The 20,944-nt window shown below is 44.3% G+C and overlaps 1 protein-coding gene across 1 annotated transcript in view; it reads right to left on the reverse strand.

The window, feature by feature from the left end:
* The window catches only part of NRXN3 (neurexin 3), a 1,822,863-nt gene that overhangs the window by 1,549,173 nt on the left and 252,746 nt on the right, over positions 1-20,944 (reverse strand). The gene's annotated exons all lie outside the window — the stretch shown is intronic.

The raw sequence follows: 20,944 nt of genomic DNA on the forward strand, positions 1-20,944 counted from the left end.
AGCCCACCCAAGGACAAGCTTATTACTAATGTTACATGGAGAAGGTCCTGTCATTCTGAAGACAGCTCTGCTCAAACTTAAAATAATCTAGGGTGGTAGGGCAATGGGGAGGGGAGGGAGTTATAAAGCATTCCTAGCAGGCTATGAGCAAAGCCCATTGTCCTCCCCGCCCCTAAACAGGAACTTCCTTCATAGATTCCAGGAGGGAAAAAAAGGTTAGGCCAGAGACTGAAAGGAAACAGCAGGATTTGCTTGGTATCTAAATGTATCCATTTCCCACATCTTCTTTCCCCTAACAGCTCATGTCTTATTTCTGTTCCTGTCCTTGATTCCCATACAAAGGTAACTGAGGAGGAATTCTCCTTTTGCATTTTTACAGAGCAACATTTCAGGGTAGCTATTTCATCACGTTTCAACAGGGAAGGGCTAATTAAGCCAGACCAAACCTCCCCACACCCCCATCCCTGAAAGGCAGAAAACTGCTAAACCAACACACTAACTCCGCAGTTATTCCACTTGGGAACCGTTTCCTTTTTTATTTCAGGCTTCTAAGTTCAGGTAGGCGTCTCCTGATCTTTGTTTGTGTTTAAGATGACACCTTTGCAATACTCATCAGGGGCATTTCTGCATCCACGTCTTTCCTGGGGAAAGATGAACTCTGTGTTTCCCTGGACCCCACAGTGAAATGCTGAAGCTAAAATGCCACTGGCGTTTCATGGTTCTTTTCCAGTCACTCCTACCCCTGGCCCTTCCTGCCTTCTGAACTCTGCAAGTCTTAATAACCCCATTTCATGCACGAGCCAAAGAAAAGAGGCAAAGCTGCTTCCTAAAGGTCTCAGTGTCTCTAACTGTGCTGGGCACATGGTCAGCACTGGGTGAATGGGTGTTGATTGATTTCTTGATTGATTGGCCCAATTAGAATACAAAGCCTTAGCTCTCCCGCATGTTGAATCATATACTCTTTCCCAGAAAAAAAAAAAAGAAAGAAAGAAATGGTACAGTGACTCTGCTAGGAAGCTTTCTCTGAAGACCATCATCCCTCCAATCCACCTCAAAATACTAGATCTGTCTTCCCACCAGCTGATTCAAACCTTTGCATGCAAGAGTGTATTTATTCATTAATGAACACTTGTGGAAGACAACGAGGGATAGTCCAAAATGACCAAACACGAAAGTCAGAGTAGATACCTCACATTCATCTAATAATCTCAGGAATAGACATAAAATTACATGATAAGAATTCTAAAGTGCTGCAAGGATATTCAAAGAGGGAACACAAATCCCCTATTCCAGGGAAGATTACCTGGGAAAGCACCAGGTGAGCAAGCCCTGAAGGATGAAAAGAGGTAACCTGGGAAAGAGGGCAGAGTGGGAGCAGAGTTACTGTCTTGGCTCCAGACCTCCACTTTGAGACTGAGTCACTCCTCCCAACCTTCCACGACCCATGAGGAAGGCAGGGCATCTGGCTTACTCTGCAACCAGAAGCGAAGGCTTACCCTCCATGACCCAACTAATAAATGCAGCATCCAGAAGCAAGTCTGTCCAGCTCCTGTTGCAGTTTTCATGGGATGAACATGCCACAGTAGAAACACCTGGTATTTGTTCCCATTTTATGTTTGGAAAGATGATATGTAATTGTAGAAGATAACTTGGCCAGATGAGTTCAAATAAGAAAATTAAAATTATCTGGTACCCAGAGACAGTTACTGAAAAATGTATGTTTCTTTAGAGAATTTTTTCTAGGGATGGATATAGATATTTGAAAAAGTCAAACTCATATTTTATAGAAAGAAATCTTTAGCAATTTTTACCGAAATACATTTATATCTATATTTATCTAACTATATCCATGTTATCAAATACTCTTTAAAAAACATGTTTTTTAATGGCTGAAAAATATTCCTAGTATCCCCAATATTAGACATCATTATTTATCTATGTATGTCCTTCTTCTTGGGCCTTTAGTATATTTTTAACTGGTCACTATTCTGAATGATGCAGTAATAATTCTCCAGCATCTAAAATGTGATCACATTTCTTAAGAAAAGTCATAAAGGTGGGAGTGCCGAGTCCCCACACTGTGCTGTCCTTTGCACTTTCTATCATCGGCCACACACACCCCATAGGGGTAGAGGCTGCTCCGTCTTGATGCCTCCACTCTCCATCACCAGCATTAACTTGCAGAACCCATTTGGAAGATCCTGCGCCAAAGACCTAGAGCTTCTGCCTACAAGTGGATCAAAGTCAGGGGACACCAGGCCACATGGATGCTCTTTCAGCCAGGCCATGTGTTTGTGCTAAGTTGCTCTGTTGTATCCAACTCTTTGTGATCCCGTGGACTGTAGCCTGCCAGGCTCCTCTGTCCATGGGATTCTCCAAGCAAGAATACTGGAGTGGGTTGCCATGCCCTCCTCCAGGGGATCTTCTCAACCCAAGGATCAAACCCACGACTCTTGCATTGGCAGGCAAGTTCTTTACAACTGCACCACTCGGGAAGCCCAGGATGTTACAATTACCAATTTTCAGATCTACTGCACATTCCTTAAATTCAGGTGGACCTTATGTGTGATCTCAAAATTCATAGTTTAGGTAAGAATAGCCATTCTTAATCTAGTTCCGAGCAATTCCTTCACCTGCCTATTATTCTTGCAACCACACCCTGCATCTGCGCGGTCGCTCCCAAATGCAAAAATTTGACAGCGCCCAAAGGAGAGCAAAGCAAGCGTTCCATGCAGAGGTGGAGAATTATCACATCAGCTTCGCGATGATCCAGATCAAAAGGAGAGCAGAGCAAGCACTCCACGCAGAGGTGGAGAACGATCACATCAGCTTCTCAGGGATCCAGATCAAAAGGAGAGCACAGCAAGCGCTCCATGCGGAGGTGGAGAACCATCACATCAGTTTCTCGGTGATCCAGATCAAAAGGAGAGCAGAGCAGGCTTCCACGGGGAGGTGGAGAACGTTCACATTAGTTTCACGGTGATCCAGATAAAGACATGATGAAAAGGACAGAATCATTGTATTGCACCCCTCCCAACAATATCCTCTTAATGTTATTAATCATGTTATTTCAAAAGTCTGACACACATATAGAGACATGAATCGCTAGTTGCAAACTGATACAAACTTTGCTCTATTAGCTTTCCTGTACAAAGATTATGAGAACATTATGTTCATAAAAGTTTTGTCACTAAAAAATATTTCTAGGTTTATAATTTCAAAAAGTTAGCAACTGCACTGATCAAGTTAATCTATGAAAATACTGTCCACATACATATCTGTCTTACTTCTCTGCTTAGACTTCCAGGGCAGCTTAAGGCGAATGGCACCACTGTGGCATTTTTTAAATCTCCCCTGCCCATAGCATTAAGTTGAGTGCTCTATACACAACAGGCATCTCTCATACGGAACCAAACTGTGCAGTGGTACCATCGGTAGTCATATACGTGTACGTACACACACACACACACAAATGCATAAACACACACAGGTAAAATCCTCACTATCAGTGGAACTAAAAATCTAGAGAGGGTCACTTGTCCTTGGTTAGCAGTACAGCCCTAGTGCAGGTCAGTGTTGTGACATGGTGTTCTGGCTTCAAATACAGTTAGATGAAGCACGTTCCCATGCACCCAGTCTCTAGAACTGTTCCCTCTCATAAGCTCTCTGATAAGCATCCAGCTGTTCCTTAGTGCTACTGTTTTTGGAGCCCCACTCCCGGACAGAATCTAGCACCCTCTTCATTAACATAGGGCTTTTGCCTTCGAAGAAGATGGAAATTCTCTTTGGTCTCATCCTCAGGAAGGAGATGAGAACTGACTGCTGAGAAAGAGATCTGGATTGAAGGAAAGAGAACACTTTCTGAACCAAAATAAAAAATAGAACTGGGGTCTCAGGAGATGCAGAGCCTGAGAATGAATCCAGATCCATGGTGTACTAGCTGTGTGACCTCAGACATGGTACTGAATCTCTAAGTCTCAGTCACTCCATCTTTGAAATGAGGACAATAATAATAACCTGCCCCAAGGCTGTGGTAAGAGTAAACGAGGCTCTCCTTGTAAAGAGCCTGGCAAGGGTCGAACACAGAGTTAGCCCCCAAGAATCGTTTGCCACAGCTGTTACTATTGTTGTTGTTGTTGTTACTTGGCAAGTAATCTAGTGCCAAGGTTAGGATTATAGAGCTCCGTTAGACTACCTGGGTTCAAATCCCAGCTCCTCCATTTGTTAGCTATGCAGCCTTGGGCAAATTTCTTTGTCTCTTAACATGGAAACTAAATTTATCTGCTCATAAAGTTGTGAGTTGAAATCAAGTAGGCCAAGTAAAATGTTTGGCGTGGTGCCTAGCCTGTAGAAAACTTTCAATGCATATAAATCATTATCGTTATTATTATATTAATAGTGCTATTATCATTACAACCAGAATACCTTTCATAAGGGATGCACCTAGAATAAGAGACGTAGCAGAAGGCTTCTTTTTGAAGGCTCCTGCTACCTGGTCCCTTCTACACTTGTCTTGTTTCCTTGCAAGGCACACTATGACATCTGTCTCTGGGCCTGCATGGGGTTCCTTGGCCCATATGCCTACAGATTGCAGTTCGAAAGGGGAGAGCCAGTTCCTAGGCTCAGACCTTTCACTTCTCTCAAAAGAAGGAGCATACGCACTTGGGTTAGAAATGTAGGAATGCATTCTCCCTTCTCCTACCATCCCTGAAACTTACTCTCAGAGTCCTCGTTTCTAAGGGCAGGTTGAGAAAAAAATAACTGAAGGCAAATGGTTTGGGATGTTTTATGCGATCTGACACCCCAATCTACCAACATGAATAAAATGATCATCCAAAAGGCATGGGAACCCACTCCAGTACCCTTGCCTGGAGAATCCCATGGACAGAGGAGCTGGCGAGCTACAGTTTATAGAGTAACAAAGGGTCAGACATAACAGAAGTGACTTAGCATACACATACACAACCTTATTTCTAACACAGGATCATCTCCAGACATAAAACTGAACTCAAATTCATCAGTGTGAGGACTTGCTTAATTTCTCATGTAATATTAAATGTACAAACAACTCCAAACTCGTCTGGACGAATCCATCTCTGTGCTCTTGCCCAGGCTTTTGTCTCAGAGTCATAAAAATTTCACCTTTGCAGTAAATACTCATACTGATACCCATACAGATATGTAATATCAAAACAGGAAACCCCTTCACTAAAGGGAACTCAGATTCAGGGTGAAAATTCCAAGTCTCCACCACGCATGAATTTCCATGACAACCCAAAGAAGTATCTTCAAAATCCATTAATTCCACAAACATTTTTTCAGCATCTCCTCTGTGCCAGTCAGTTCTGTGCTCGTCAGTTGGGTTATTAACAGGATTAAAATAAGTTCCTGGCTTCAAGGAGCTCACAGTCTGTCTAGTGGTAGAGCTAGAAGCATAAATAAGTAATGACAATGTGGTGTGGCAAATGAAACAGTGAGAATGAGGCACCCAAGACAACACGAGCATGCACTTCCAGGAGGGATGTTTGCAGCACATCTTGCCCAACTAGGGGAGTTGGTGGGGTAACTAGGCGAGCACATTCCAGGAAAAGGAAGGATGCAAACGGTGGTGCAGAGAAGCAGAGCACAGTGTGTGCAGCAGGGACAGAAAGCTCAAGATGTGGATCAGAACAAGCTGAGGCTAGACAGGTAGGCAGGAGCCAGACTAGCGAAAGCCTTGCAGGCTAGGGACCAGGGACAACATCCCACGGGCAATGGTGGGCTGTGATGGTTTCCAGCCAGGGGGCTGGCATGGCTGTCTCTGAGTCCCAAGAAAATTGCTATGGGGGCTTCTAGACAAGACAATTTTGAGATGACTGGTGGTAAGACCACTTACAAGGTTGAAACAGTTGTTCAGTCATTCAGTTGTGTCTGACTCTGCAACCCCATGGACTGCAGCATGCCAGGCCTCCCCGTCCTTCACCATTTCCTGGAGCTTACCCAAACTCATGTCAATTGAGTCGGTGACACCATCCCACCATTAGAATCTGAGCCCGATTCCTCTCGAGTCCTTATTTCTCTGTTTAAATAAGATCCTTATCTTTAGTCATCAAGACACTCATCACTCATTAAATAAAATCACGAGGCCTGCCCTAGGTCATATTGACCCAAGCTGCACTGAAGAGAAGTTCCACGCTTCCCAAGACCGGAAGTATCTCTGAGCCAGCCGATATGCAAAGGCTGCAACAAAGGTACAGTTTCCTACCAGCCTTGGTTCCGGCCACGGACGAGCAGATAGAAGTGACAGCTCCCGTCGGGATCTATGCACCTCCAAGTGAGTGGAATTCAGCACTGGAGCCAAAGTCGATGACATGCATTAGTTATTACTGTAAGACGGCAATTCGGTGATAAAATACAATATTGTCACTTTCAATATGTACTAAAAGTGATTTACCAGAGCTCGTGGGGAACAACTTAGACGACGATCTGATTACAATACACAGGATAAATCACCCTCATTTGAGGGTTAAATTATCCCATCTGACACTGTAGATCAATTTGACAGCTAAAATCAGGGTCCCACTCTTCCCAACTTACAGAGTTTGTCCTGGTTCACGTGGGCGAAAAATCAAAACAGCAGAAAGACCCTCTCCTTTCCCTCGCATAGCTATTTCCCATCCTTCATGCAAGGTCCCCCTGGAGCTCTGGGAAGCCATCTCTAAAAATTTTAACGTGCTCTACAGGGTGTTCCCCTTCATGGTAAATATCTGTAGCCCAAAAGTAGCATGCTGTCAGACAGTAAGGTCTAGAATGAATGCCTCCGCGAGAGATAGTCTCCAAATATGGCCACTGAGACAGTTAACTTTATGTATCAACTGGGCTGAGCAATGCCAAGACAGATAGTAAAGGTATTATTTCTGGGTGTGTCTATGAGGGTGTTTCCAGAAGAGATTAACATTTGATTCAGTAGACAGTAAAGAGAACGCAGTATGGGAGGACCTCATCCAATCCATTGAGGGCCTGGATACAACAAAAAGGAGGTGGAAGGGCAAATACATTCTCTATGCTTGAGCTGAGATCTCCATCTTCTCTTGCCCTTGGACATTGGTTCTTGGGCTTTCAGACCAAGTCAGCACTTACACCATTAGCCCTACCCCATGCCACCCCCAGTTCTCAGGGCTTCAGACTCAGACTGAATTTCACCACCAGCTCTCCTGATTCTCCAACTTGTAGATGGCAGCTTGCAGGACTTCTCAGCTTTCATAACCACAAGAGCCATGAAATTCTCTCTGTATATACATACACCCACACACACACACATCTGTATGTTCTTATCAGTTCTATTTCTCTGGAGAACCCTAATATAGTTGCCAATAACTCCTCCTCTTCCAACACATCAGTGCCACTCTGCCCAGTGAGGCTTGGAGTCCGATTCCCCTCCTTTTGAATCTGGAGCATCCATGTAATTTGTTTCATCTATGAAAGTGACAAGGTGCTAACCCTGAGCCTAACATTTAAAAAGGCAGGGTGCTTCAGTCTGGGGGCTCCTGGAATCCAGCTGCCATATAAGAAGCTTGAGCTAGACTACTGATAATAAGAAGCAGGTGAAGGAGGACCAAAGCCCTTCCTGCACACCCCTTGTTAGAGCTCAGCTAAGCCCCCAGCTACATGCAACCACGTGAGAAGCCAGGCTGACAGGATGAGCAACCTAACTGGGTAGTTTACCTGGCCAACCCATAAAACTGTGCTAAATGATAAATCATTTTTGCTTCAACCCACCAATTTCTTAGCTTGTTTATTATTAATAGAAACCGAAACTGTCTTTTCTCCCCAACTAGACTAAAAGCTTCTCATGCTCCTGCTGCTAAGTTACTTCAGTCGTGTCTGACTCTGTTCGACCCCAGAGATGACAGCCCACCAGGCTCCCCCGTCCCTGAGATTCTCCAGGCAAGAACACTGGAGTGGGTTGCCATTTCCTTCTCCAATGCAGGAAAGTGAAAAGTGAAAGTGAAGTCGCTCGGCTTCTCTGGATGTAGTATAATGACTGGTAGAGAATAAGTGATTTTACATGACAGGTATTATATATACATTATGTCATTTAATCCACATCGGAGTTATACATGCTCAGTACTCTTACCCCATTGGACACATGGGAAACAGGCTTAGAGAGGTTACATACATAACTTGCCCCAAGTCATAAAGCCGATGCTCAAGTCTGTCTGCCTCCAAGGTCTGAGTGTTAACCACTCTTCTAAACTGGAATCCATGGTTCAGAACTGAGTAGGCAGACATCTTAAAATCTTGTGTTTATTCAAACAATATGGCAAAGTAAGACGTTGTCCCTTTGGTGTCAGAGAGTCAAACACCTCTGGAACCAAATCCTATCTCCGATGTGTCAGCCTTGCCTAGGTCTCCTCCACACTCAGCATGGCAAGATTTCGATATTAATCAAAAAAGTGAGACTTTCCTCTTGTATTACATTTTCTGCTCTTTGATGAGTATGTGGTTTTTCATGATTTTCTTAATTCTAAATTAAGAATTAATCATCATTTTTCATCTCAATTCTTAATGAATTTCCTTAATCTTCCATTCTTTGATGCTGTGATTTGTTTTACTACATAGAAGCTGGTTTTCATTTGTTTTGGGGATTTTTTGTGTGGTGGCTTGTAAGGATCTTAGTTCCCTGACCAGGGATTGGACCTCTGTCCCTCTCAGAAGTGCAGAGTCCTAACCACTGGACAGTTAGGGAATTCCCATCTGAACTGTTTTAACTGTGTTTCCTTGGAAAAATTGCTGACATTCCCTGATATTTATTGTTCTGGACCATAAAATGGATCCTCTAACTTCTTATCTTGCAGGGTCATAGAATTAGATAAAATAGTTATACAACCAAAGCCCCTGGCACATAGCAGGCATTTAATAAATTGTGTTGGTGTTTGTGCCATTATTAATATTATTATTCTGAGTTGCTGATTCTGGGTCTATGAGTTTGAAGCTGCCCAGGTGGCTCTCAGTGGTAAAGAATCCACCTGCCAATGCAAGAGACAGGGGTTCAATCCCCTGGAGGAGGAAATGGCAACCCACTCCAGTACTCTTGCCTGGAGAATCCCATGGACAGAGGAGCCTGGTGGGCTACAGTCCCTGGGGTCACAAAGAGTAGAACACAACAGAGCAAGCACACACATTTCACTAAAAAGGAAAACATCCCGAGAGTTGCCAAAACATTTTTGGTAGTCACTGTGCCCATTTAGAAAGTAAAGAAAGAACTTTCCCAGGTGATAGACAACATGTATCAGTTCCAGGTCCAAAGGTCAAGACAGAGTTCTTTGCCTACTGGGCTCTCATTGGCACATACACACTTGGATGTCAACAAAAAGCACTGTAATGAGGAATCGTTGTGGTCACATTCCACTACTGTGTTACACATTTTGCTGTGTCCCCTTAGCTTGACTCTATCACCCCCAGATAAAGCACAGATCTAAAAAAGATGAGCCACTGACCTCAAACACTGCAGTAGATGCTACTGGCGCATCCTCCAGATCCCTTTGCCTGGCAGGTGCACCCATGCCCCAGTCGCTCCAGGTGGTGGCTGAACTGACCTCACACCTGCATCTTTCTTGGTGGACTGCCTTTAGCCAGTGGGAGATGCCTTGGAGGTTATGTGTGTGTGTGCTAAGTTGCTTCCATCATGTCCAACTCTTTGTGACCCTATAGGGCAGGCTACTCTGTCCATGGGATTCTCTAGGCAAGAATACTGGAATAGGTTGCCATGCCCTCTTCCAGGGGATTTTCCAGACCTAGGGATTGAACCCAAATCTCTTATGTCTCCTGCATTGGCAGGCAGGTTCTTTACCACTTGTGCCACCTGGGAAGCCCCTGGGAGGTTACATCCAAGGCTGATGACCAACTGGTTCAGGGGAATAAAATCTCAGTCTCTTTGACTCAACACAGAACAAGCTCTACAGTACAATCATACACCATAGCTCCCCCATGGAGGCAGACTGAGGCCACGCTTCAGCTGTACTGCATCTTTGCTTAACTTCTTTTTTTTCTTGGGGTATACTAGTTTTGGGGGTTCCCTGTTGGCTCAGTGGTAAAGAATCCACCTGCAATTCAGGAGCCACAGGAGATGCAAGTTCGATCACTGGGTTGGGAAGATCCCCTGGAGAAGAGCATGGAAATCCACTCCAGTATTCTTGCCTGGAGAATCCAATGGACAAAGGGGCCCGGTGAGCTACAGTCCATAGGGTCACAAAGAGTCAGATACGAATGAAGCGACCTAGCACGCACACACACATAGTTGCTTTAGAATGTCTTGTTAATTTCTGTGGTACAATGATGTGAATAAGCTATATGTATACATATATCCCCTCCTCCTGGGACCTCTCTCCCTGACCCCTCCACCCCCCGATCCCACCCATCTTCCTTCCTTGCCCTATCCCACCTCCCTCACTTCTTTACAGGTTTCCCTACAAAGCACTCCACGAAATAAATCACACACCAAGACCCCCACCTCAGGCTCGGTTTCTAGGAAGCAGACTCAAGATAATCACTCTGAGGCCTTTCAGCAAAGATGGAAAAAAAAAAAAAATGCCTTCCATTTTCTTAAGAAGTTTCTTGTCCCCATATCAAAGATTTTGGTTTCAATAAGAGGTTAAAAACCAAAAAGTGGTCAAGCAAAGCAAAGCAAAGCAAATGAGAGACTTCCTATGACAACTTGAGAGCTAGATAACCACAACAGGCCACTCTGCTGGTTTCTCAGCCTCACCACCACACTGAAGAGAAAAAGCCAACAGAGGAAATCATTTCCAAATGAAACTATGGGGGATGCAGTTCAAGAGAAAAGGAAGGCAGAATTAATATCAGCTGATCTTACCAGGAAACCACAGGCCTGGTCTATGGAGTCTGCAGAATAGTGATTAAGAGCAGAGGCTCTAAAGTTAGACAATGTGGGTTTAAATCCTCAAGCTACCACTTACTAGCAGGGTGACTGGGCAAGATACTTAACATTGTTGACCTTGGTTTCCCCACATAAATATAAAGATAATAATGATACATCTTTCTAGGGTATCATTATAAAGTGTGGACCAACATGTGTCTGGCACTAAAGCAAGTGCCCATGACACTGTGTGTTATCTTGGGCACCACAGACCAGGTTATGTACTATGAGAAACATCTCCAAAATCTCAGTACACCAAAAGTTATTCCTCCTCACAAGACACTGGCCTAGGGCACGGAGTTCGGACATACTAAACAGCCAACATCCCAAATGTTAAGATGAAGTTCAGGTGGCTGAGCTAAAAGTCACACACCAGCAATTAAATGCTCTGATCCAGAAGTTACAGGCCTCGTTCTGACCCACAATTCATTGGCTGGACTTGGTCACACAGCACCATCCTACAACAAGGGATCTAGGAAGCATTATTCTACTATGACCCAAGCGAGAAGACAACTGGTCACCTTGAGCAGCACCGAGGTCCTACTAGCCTTTGCTCAGCAGGTGCCCACATTTTCCATTTAAGTCTCAACAGCCATCCCAAAACGTCAGGATTAGCACAGCTTCATTCTAAAATGCACATGCTAGCAAGGTAATGCCCAAACTCCTTCAAGCTAGGCTTTGGCAGTACATGAACCAAGAACTTCCAGATGTGCAAGCTGGATTTAGACAAGACAGAGGATCCAGAGATCAAATTGCCAATGTCCACTGGATCATAGAGAAAGCAAGGGAATTCCAGAGGAATCTCTATTTCTGTTTCATTGACTACGCTTAAGCCTCTGACTGTGTGGATCACAACAAACTGTGTAAAATTCTTAAAGAGATGGGAACACCAGACCACCTCAGGTTTCCTGAGAAACCTGTATGCAGGTTAAGAAACAATAGTTAGAACCAAATAAGAAACAATGGACTGGTTCAAAATTGGGAAAGGATTATGACAAGGCTGTATATTGTCACCCTGCTTAGTTAACTTAAATGCAGAGTACATCATGTGAAATGCCAGCCTGAATGACTCACAAGCTGGAATCAAGATACCTGGGAGAAATATCAACAACCTGATATATTCAGATGATACCACCCTAATGGCAGAAATCAAAAAGAAACTAAAGAGCCTCTTGATGAGGTAAAAGAAGTTTGAGAAAACTGGCTTAAAACTAACATTCACAAAACTAAGATCACTGCATCTGGTCCCATCACTTCATGGCAAATACAAGGAAAAAGTGGAAACAGTGACAGATTTTAATCTTCTTGGGCTCCAAAATCACTGTGGATGATGACTGAAGCCATAAAATTAAAAGGCGTTTACTCCTTGGAAGAAAAGCTATGACCAATCTAGACAGCATATTACAAAGCAGAGACATTACTTTGCCAACAAAGGTCTGTATAGTCAAAGCTATGGTTTTTCCTGTAGTCATGTATGGATGTGAGAGTTGGACCGTAAGGAAGACTGAGAACTGAAGAAGTAATTCTTTTGAACTGTGGTGCTAAAAGACTCTTGAGAGTCTCTTGGACTGCAAGGAGATCCAACCAGTCCATCCTGAAGGAAATCAGTCCTGAATATTCATTGGAAGGACTAATGCTGAAGCTGAAGTTCCAATACTTTAGCCATCTGATGTGAAGAACTGACTCATTGGAAAAGACCCTGATGCTGGGAAAGATTGAAGGCAGCAGAAGAAAGCGGCAGAGGATGAGATGGTTAGATAGCATCACTGACTCAATGAATGTGAATCTGAGCAAACTCTGGGAGAAAATGAAGGACAGGGAAGCCTAGCATGCTGCAGTCAGTGGGGTCGCAAAGAGTCAAACATGACTTTGAGACTGAAGAACAACAACAAAATTAAGAAATTAAAGAATAGAGAAGTTAAGTAACTCACTTAAGGCCACATCACTAGGAGGAGGGCATGGCATCACCTGAAGGAGGGCATGGCAACCCACTCCAGGACTCCTGCCTAGAGAATCCCATGGACAGAGGAGCCTGGCAGGCTGCAGTCCACAGGGTCGCACAGAGTCAGACCCAACTAAAGTTACTGAGCAGCAGCAGCTTCTCTATAAATGCATCACAGAAGTATGAAAACAGGGTCATCTTGTAGCAAAAGCACCTGGCAGCCATCCTGGCCCCAAGCTTGGACAGGGGCACTTTAGGAGCAACTGCTCTGGGAGACTTGGATTTTACACACATGTACATATATTTGGCCATTTTAGGGGGCTCCCCCAACACCATATGGGATCCCCCAGGGCTGTCTCCTTCAGGAGCTGCCATGCAGTAAAATTTTGAATTGTAAAATCCACAGAATGGGCACTAATGACATACAGAATTGTAACAAGGCCAGGCTTTACATGAATTGTCACAAATCCTAGCATTAACTTTGTGGGCAAGTATCATTATCCTCATTTTTCTGAGCAAGATTCTGACATGAGAGATTCAATTTACTTCCAAATATGATACAGCTAGTCAGGGGTGGAACAGGGATTCCAACCTAGGTGGCTCTGATCCAATGACCGAAGGAAGGGCAGAACCCACTGAACCAGAACACCTCCATTTTTCTGTGGTCTGGGGCAACTGTTCAAAAAAAGACCTCATCCCCCCAAAATCGAAAGAAAGAAATACTAACAACAAGTTCATTTCAGTCACTCATTATCAACATGCTTAGTGTCATGAAATCACATTATGAATTGAGAGACTAACTTGCAAGTTGTTGAGTATCTAGAGTTTACAGACAGGGAGGAAAAAGCTGACGCTGATATTAATCTCCTATCATGGGCTAAGCTTGTTTTTACACTTTCTTGTTGAAGTAGCTATTTCTATTATCCCCATTTACAGATTAGGAAAAGACTTGACAAGATTAAGTGAATTATCCAAAGTCACAAAAGGAGGAAGTGTCAGCTTTGTCTACTGAGTTGCCTTTGCCATGGTCAAGGAGAAGGAATCAGTGATCGGTGCTGCTCAGGGCAGGAGACCCTGACTCCTTGTCTAGCAGCCCCTATTTCATACACCTCAACTCTGTGTCCAGTAGAGTTTTAACCATTCCTGGCCTCTTTTTCTTCATTCTTACAGAGAGGCTGCCAGAAATTCACATCTTTCAGTTTAGGAGGCTTCTCTTCACCAACTGAAACCTCAAGACTTTTCTCTTGACTTGAATCCAATGTTCCATCTCAGCCCTCCTGACATCAGCTGCTCCCACCCACATATCTCCCCATATGCTGATATCCAACCAACACCATCTGTAGGACTAAAGATGTTCTGGGTCCCTCTGCTCTAAATAAGAACCCTGACTCAGGAGTGAAAGAACTGCAGGGCCAATTGAAAGAGCCAATTTATGTGTTATAGTCTCTTTAGCCATTCCTTCCTAGTCTCCATGCCACTGAGCTTACAGGACACATATTGATTGGTAAGGAGAGTTAGGGGGTGTGTATCTTGTGGGTGCTGTTGTCCCTGGAGAGAGAGAAAATACTGTCTGAAGAAGCTAAGATGTAAGTCATCACATCAGGAGTTTCCAGTGAAGGAGTCATGACCTTTCTCCAGGGTGAACTGAACTGCCTTGAGGATTCACTGGTCACCCTCTCTCATTCCATCCTTATACCAAACTGGCCGAAAGTGATCAGTGTAGCTTCTTTTGCTGAGCACAGTGACTGCTCCAGGAAGCAGCAGGCAACCTAGAAGGGTCAATAAAACAAAAGCCCAGGATTCTTTTTCTGATCATTTATGAAAGGAGTTCTTTTATCACCCTCCCCCAACCCCAGACAGAAGCTAAGCAGAGTGAGGTTTGGAGCTGCTGCATTAACCCTGTGATCATAAAGCAAGAGGAGAACAGAACCAACTTGAAACATGAGAAAATGAAACTTGGCAACGTCACAGGAGACTCTTCATCAAGCTGTACCTCAACCAGAACAACTCCTAGACTCTCTCCCTATGGATTCCACTCAGTTCAGTTCAGTCCCTCAGTTGTGTCTGACTTTTTCTGACCCCATGGACTGCAGCATGCCAGGCTTCCCTGCCCATCACCAATTTCCGGAGCTTGCTCAAGCTCATGTTCATCGAGTCAGTGATACCATTCAACCATCTCATCCTGTCATCTCCTTCTCCTCCCGCCTTCAATCTTTCCCAGCATCAGAGCCTTTTCCAATGATTCGGCACTTTGCATCAGGTGGCCAAAGTACTGGAGCTTCAGCTTCAGCATCAATCCTTCCAAAGAATATTCAGGACTGATTTCCTTTAGGATTTGACTGGATGGATCTCCTTGCAGTCAAAGGGACTCTCAAGAGTCTTCTCCAACACCACAGTTCAGAAGCATGAATTCGTTGGTGCTCAGCCCTCTTTATAGTCCAACTCTCACATCTATACATGACTACTGGGGAAAATATAGCTTTGTCTAGACGGACCTTTGTTGGCAAAGTGATGTTTCTGCTTTTTAATAGGCAGTCTAGGTTGGTCATAGCTTTTCTTCCAAGGAGCAACTGTCTTTTAATTTCATGGCTGCAATCACCATCTGCAGTGATTTTGGAGCCCAAGAAAATAAAGTCTATCACTGTTTCCATTGTTTCCCCATCCATTTGCCATAAAGTGATGGGACCAGATGCCATGATCTTAGTTTTCTGAATGTTGAGTTTTAAGCCAGCTTTTTCACTCTCCTCTTTCACTTTCAAGAGTCTCTTCAGTTCCTCTTCACTTTCTGCCATAAGGGTGGTGTCATCTGCGTATCTGAGGTTATAGATATTTCTCCCGGCAATCTTGATTTCAGCTTGGGCTTCATCCAGCCCAGCATTTTGCATGATGTACTCTACATATAAATTAAATAAGCAGGGTGATAATATACAGCCTTGATGTACTCCTTTCTCAATTTTGAACCAGTCCATCGTTCCATGTCCAGTTCTAACTGTTGCTTCTTGAACTGCATACAGATTTCTCAGGAGGCAGGTCAGGTGGTCTGGTATGCCCATCTCCTGAAGAATTTTCCAGTTTGTTATGATCCACACACTCAAAGGCTTTGGTGTAGTCAATAAAGCAGAAGTAGATGTTTTTCTGGAACTCTCTTGCCTTTTCGATGATCCAACTGATGTTGGCAGTTTGATCTCTGGTTCCTCCGCCTTTTCCAAATCTAGCTTGAACATCTGGAGGTTCTTGGTTCACGTACTGTTGAAGAGTCACTTGGAGAATTTTGAGCATTACTTTGCTAGCATGTACATGTACTTTGCTAGCATTACTTTGCTAGCATGTACATCTAGCATTACATTGCTAGATGATTGCAATTGTGTGGTAGTTTGAACTTTCTTTGGCATTGCCTTTCTTTGGGATTGAAATGAAAACTGACCTTTTCCAGTCCTGTGGCCTCTACTGTGTTTTCCAAATTTGCTGGCAAATTGAGTGTAGCACTTTAACAGCGTCATCTTTTAGGACTTGAAATAGCTCAGCTGGAATTACATCACCTCCACTAGCTTTGTTTGCAGTGATGCTTCCTAAGGCCCACTTAATGCAGGACTCCAGGATCTCTGGCTCTAGATGAGTGATCACACCATTATGGTTATCTGGGTCATTAAGATCTTTTTTGTACAGATTTTCTGTGTATTCATGCCACCTTTTCTTAATATCTTCTGCTTCTGTTAGGTCCATACTGTTTATGTTCTTTATTGTGCCCATCTTTGCATGCAATGTTCCCTTGGTATCTCAAATTTTCTTGAAGAGATCTCTAGTCTTTCCCATTCTAATGTTTTCCTCTATGGACTCCACTAATATTCCCTTCTGACTTAAAGTAGTTTGGGTTGGCCCAGACACTTACAATCAAAACAGTCCTAATAGAGTATCATAAATAAAAAATGGTCTCTGGGTCACCATGTCGAAGTCAAAATAGGGGAGACTGAGGTTTACCTGCCCAACTATTAACATCTCCCTCCATCTAGGCACCATTTTATTGCCTGCTGCCCTGCAGCCTCATGAGCAGAACTGGCTTCGGGAAAATCAAGAAGCAAGCCCAGAGAATCCCCAGTGCTCTGCTTCCTTAGGCTCTGCTCTTTCCCACCTCAGGTGCCAAATGTTTGAATGCTAAATTCATATCATGATGTTAGAGACTTTTGTCCCTTCACAGGGGTTGCTAAATTTGGCAAGAGGGAGAAAACTGTGCTTATTTCAAAGGAGGAGTAAAGGTCCATTTAGGGAGAGCTTGAGTCTACAGCCAGTAGAGATGTTCAGATACAAGTACCTCCCTGACCACGCTTCTCTCTCTGCTCTCACAGTGTCTTGTACATTTATTATCTCTGCGAATCTGAGGCAAAGCACTAAGTGACCTGCTGTTCATTTTCTCACCTGTGAATAGGGACAAGAGTCTCACAGAGGGGTCGTGACGACGTAATGATTCAGTTACATGCAGCGCATGGACGGTCCCTGGCATAGGGTAAGGACCATCTATGTCAGCTCCTGTTCTCGTTATTCTTAGGATGGATGCTACCATCTAGATTGCATACTCCTGGGCAGCAAATGACATGACTTAACTTTTCTATGCATTATTATAATCAGCCCAGGTTCTGGCTCTAGAAGTGTTAACTGAGTGGCCCTTGGCAGGGGTGTTGTAAAGAGATTCTTGTATGTACGTTTCATCTCATGGTCTTATGAATGGATCTCTAATAATGGAATTCTAAGACCTAAAGTAGGGCATTGTGGACGAGATTCTTGGGCAAGTCACCCATCCTCACTGGGATAGTTCCTATTAATGGTTGAGAAATAAACAAATTGGTTGGAACAGCCACACAGGAACAGCTCTGAGCCTGTGATGGAATCCCCATCCCACTCCAGAAACCTCCATCTTAACCTGGCTTATGACTATGGTTTAACGTGTTTCTTCATTTCTCCAGCATCCAGAAATCTTCCTGCCTTGAGAACTGTCACACTCAAGAGAATTTTCTGATGTTTGTCTTGCAGCATCCTAAAATCAGCTCCTCAGAGGCACCTACAGAACGGGCTTGTTCTTCAGTCCCTCGGTTGCCAGCAAACCAGCAGAGAGTTGTGAGCTGTCAGCGAGGGGTTTCTGTTTTTAGAGGAAAGGAACCTTGAGCAAAGATACTGTAAAAGAAAATCAGTTGCAAGTCTACTGAGGGGAGGGAGGCAGTTCTGATGGAGAAAAAGATTCCCCACCAAAGAAAGCATTTTCAGGTGCTAAATTTCTCTTGCATGTGGACTCCTAGTCCTATACAGGGTTAACAGTCTCTTCTATCATCTTTTTGTTCTGAAATGTGCTTGGAGAATCAGGAGTATGAACAGGTAATTCAATTGGGTAAGTAAATTGCCTCTCCTCCCTGCCAAGCTGTTAAGTGGGCACTTCTAGCATTGCATGGGCTTCCCTGGTGGCTCAGCTAGTAAAGAATCTGCCGGCAATGCAGGAGACCTGGGTTCGATCCTTGGGTTTGGAAGATCCCCTGGAGAAGGGAAAGGCCACCCACTCCAGTATTCTGGCCTGGAGAATTCCATGGACTGTATGGAAATTTGCGACCCATGGGGTCACAAAGAGTTAGACACAACTGAGCCACTTTCACACTTCACTTCTAGCATTGCATGGGCTTAGATTAAATTTCCCAGAGGCCAGCTAAATGGGGATGGTGAAATGACAGCTCAGAAAAGTAGAGGAGGGTATCTCCCTCAAGACATCGGAAGGCTTGGCGATAGTCTTCCCTATCAGATCAGATCAGATCAGTCGCTCAGTCATGTCCGACTCTTTGCGACCCCATGAATCGCAGCACGCCAGGCCTCCCTGTCCATCACCAACTCCCGGAGTTCACTGAGACTCACATCCATCGAGTCAGTGATGCCATCCAGCCATCTCATCCTCTGTCGTCCCCTTCTCTCCCGCCTTCAATCTTTCCCAGCATCAGGGTCTTTTTTCAAATGAGTCAGTTCTTTGCATCAGGTGGCCAAAATATTGGAGTTTCAGATTCAACATCAGTCCTTCCAATGAACACCCAGGACTAATTTCCTTTAGGATGGACTGGTTGGTCCAGAAAAACATCTATTTCTGCTTTATTGACTATGCCAAAGCCTTTGACTGTGTGGATCAAAACAAACTGTGGAAAATTCTGAAAGAGACGGGAATACCAGACCACCTGACCTGCCTCTTGAGAATCTGTATGCAGGTCAGGAAGCAACAGTTAGAACTGGACATGGGACAACAGACTGGTTCCAAATAGGAAAAGGAGTATATCAATGCTGTATATTGTCACCCTGCTTATTTAACTTATATGCAGAGTGCTTGTTAGGCATCTCTATAAAATGCAGTGGGGGTGGGGGAAGTGACTTCATGATAGGTGGCAGGGAAGAGGACCTAATTCTTTCCCATAGATATTCCTAGAAATACCGATCCATGCCTATCTCACAAACAGAAGTTTAGGAACTCAGGGCTTAAATGTTTCACTAAATTTCAGCTGTCTCATTATCTCATTCCTCATTCACAAAAACCACTGATAGAGTACTCTTTATGCCATGCATAGCAAGGCAGCAATTATGAGAGTCCAGAGAGGGATGAGGCATCACTGGAACGAGGGGAGGTGGGGGATGAACAGGATGGTGTGGGCTTAAGAGGGATTTGGATATAAGATCAATTGGACTTTGTTGGTTGATGGGATGCGTAAAGGCAGCACAGAGGGGCTAAGCATCAGAGAAAAGAAAAGAGAGCCAAAAACACGGGAGCCAGGATGATCCCCTGGTGTGACTGGGTGTGACTCCCCGCACAAAGGAGCGCAGCCCCACTGGAAGAAGCTCAGAGGACGACTGCAGCCTGGAGCACAAAGAGTCAACACTCAAAACTCCTGATGCCCGTCTGATTCCTGGCTGTAATTCTATCAACCGCCAAGTCACTTCTGCAGCCCTTTGCACCTGCTAAATCTAATCTGACTCAAACTCAGGCAGGAATGGCCTTCCAAAGGCTAACCTGGTTTCTCCACTAGAATAACAAAGCTGGAATGTAAAATAATTCTATCTGAGGTAAAAAGAGAAGAAAAACTCTGCTGGGGCCTACTAGCAGTCAGACATGGGGTTGCCTACTTTCTTGTTTGAGACCCACAAACAGGGAAGGAACTTTCACCCCCCCACACTTTATAGATAAGGCTCAGAAATTAATTTGTTAAAAGAAGTCAAGTGAAGGACAGTAGATACAGAGACCAGACCAAAGTCATGTCTCATGATTTCTGCTATGACAATATTCTTTCTCATTATTCATGGAGCTTTTCTGAGAAAGAAAAAACACATGAGCTCTATGTTTTGATGGGCCAAATACTGAACTTCCTACTCATGACTTCAGCATAAACCCCCAGATGCATAAGCCCCTTGAGAAAACCTAGGCATTAGTTAACAGAGGGTCAGCGAAACAATAAATGTCGTATCCTCCTAGGACACTCAACAGGTTCCCAATTCTTGAGACCTTCTCTCCCTCTCCTGACAGCTTGCTTTATCCCTGAGCTGATGGTGACCTATACAACCCAACTTATACTGGAGCTGGTGGTGAGGAACCAACATCAGTGGACCTTCAGGGTACAGAGTTTATACAGCCCCAGAGCAGAAAGGGGAAGGACCACCACCCATTTCCACTTATATGACCCACCCTCCTGGGTATACTTGGGCTCCCCAGTGGCTTAGATGGTAAAGAATCTGGCTGCAATGCAGAGAACTGGGTTCGATCCCTGGGCTGGGAAGACATCTGGAGAAGGGAATGGCTACCCACTCTAGTATTCTTGCCTAGAGAATTCCATGGACAGAGAAGCCTGATGGGCTACAGTCCATGGGGGTCCCAAAGAGTCGGACATGAATGAGTGACCAACACTTTCTCTCAGTATACTTACTCCTGCCTCATCATTCTAAGACCCCCATGGAGCCCGAGAGGGAACTATCAAGTTGCAACACGGTGGTGGGAGGGCAGTGCTAAGAGGTCCCAGCTGGCAGAGGCACAGCTTCAGGGCTGGCATCCTGACCACTGACACAGACCCCCACCCTTA

Source organism: Bubalus bubalis, chromosome 11 (genome assembly GCF_019923935.1).
Source record: "Bubalus bubalis isolate 160015118507 breed Murrah chromosome 11, NDDB_SH_1, whole genome shotgun sequence".
In the NCBI taxonomy this organism is placed as follows: Eukaryota; Metazoa; Chordata; class Mammalia; order Artiodactyla; family Bovidae; genus Bubalus; species Bubalus bubalis.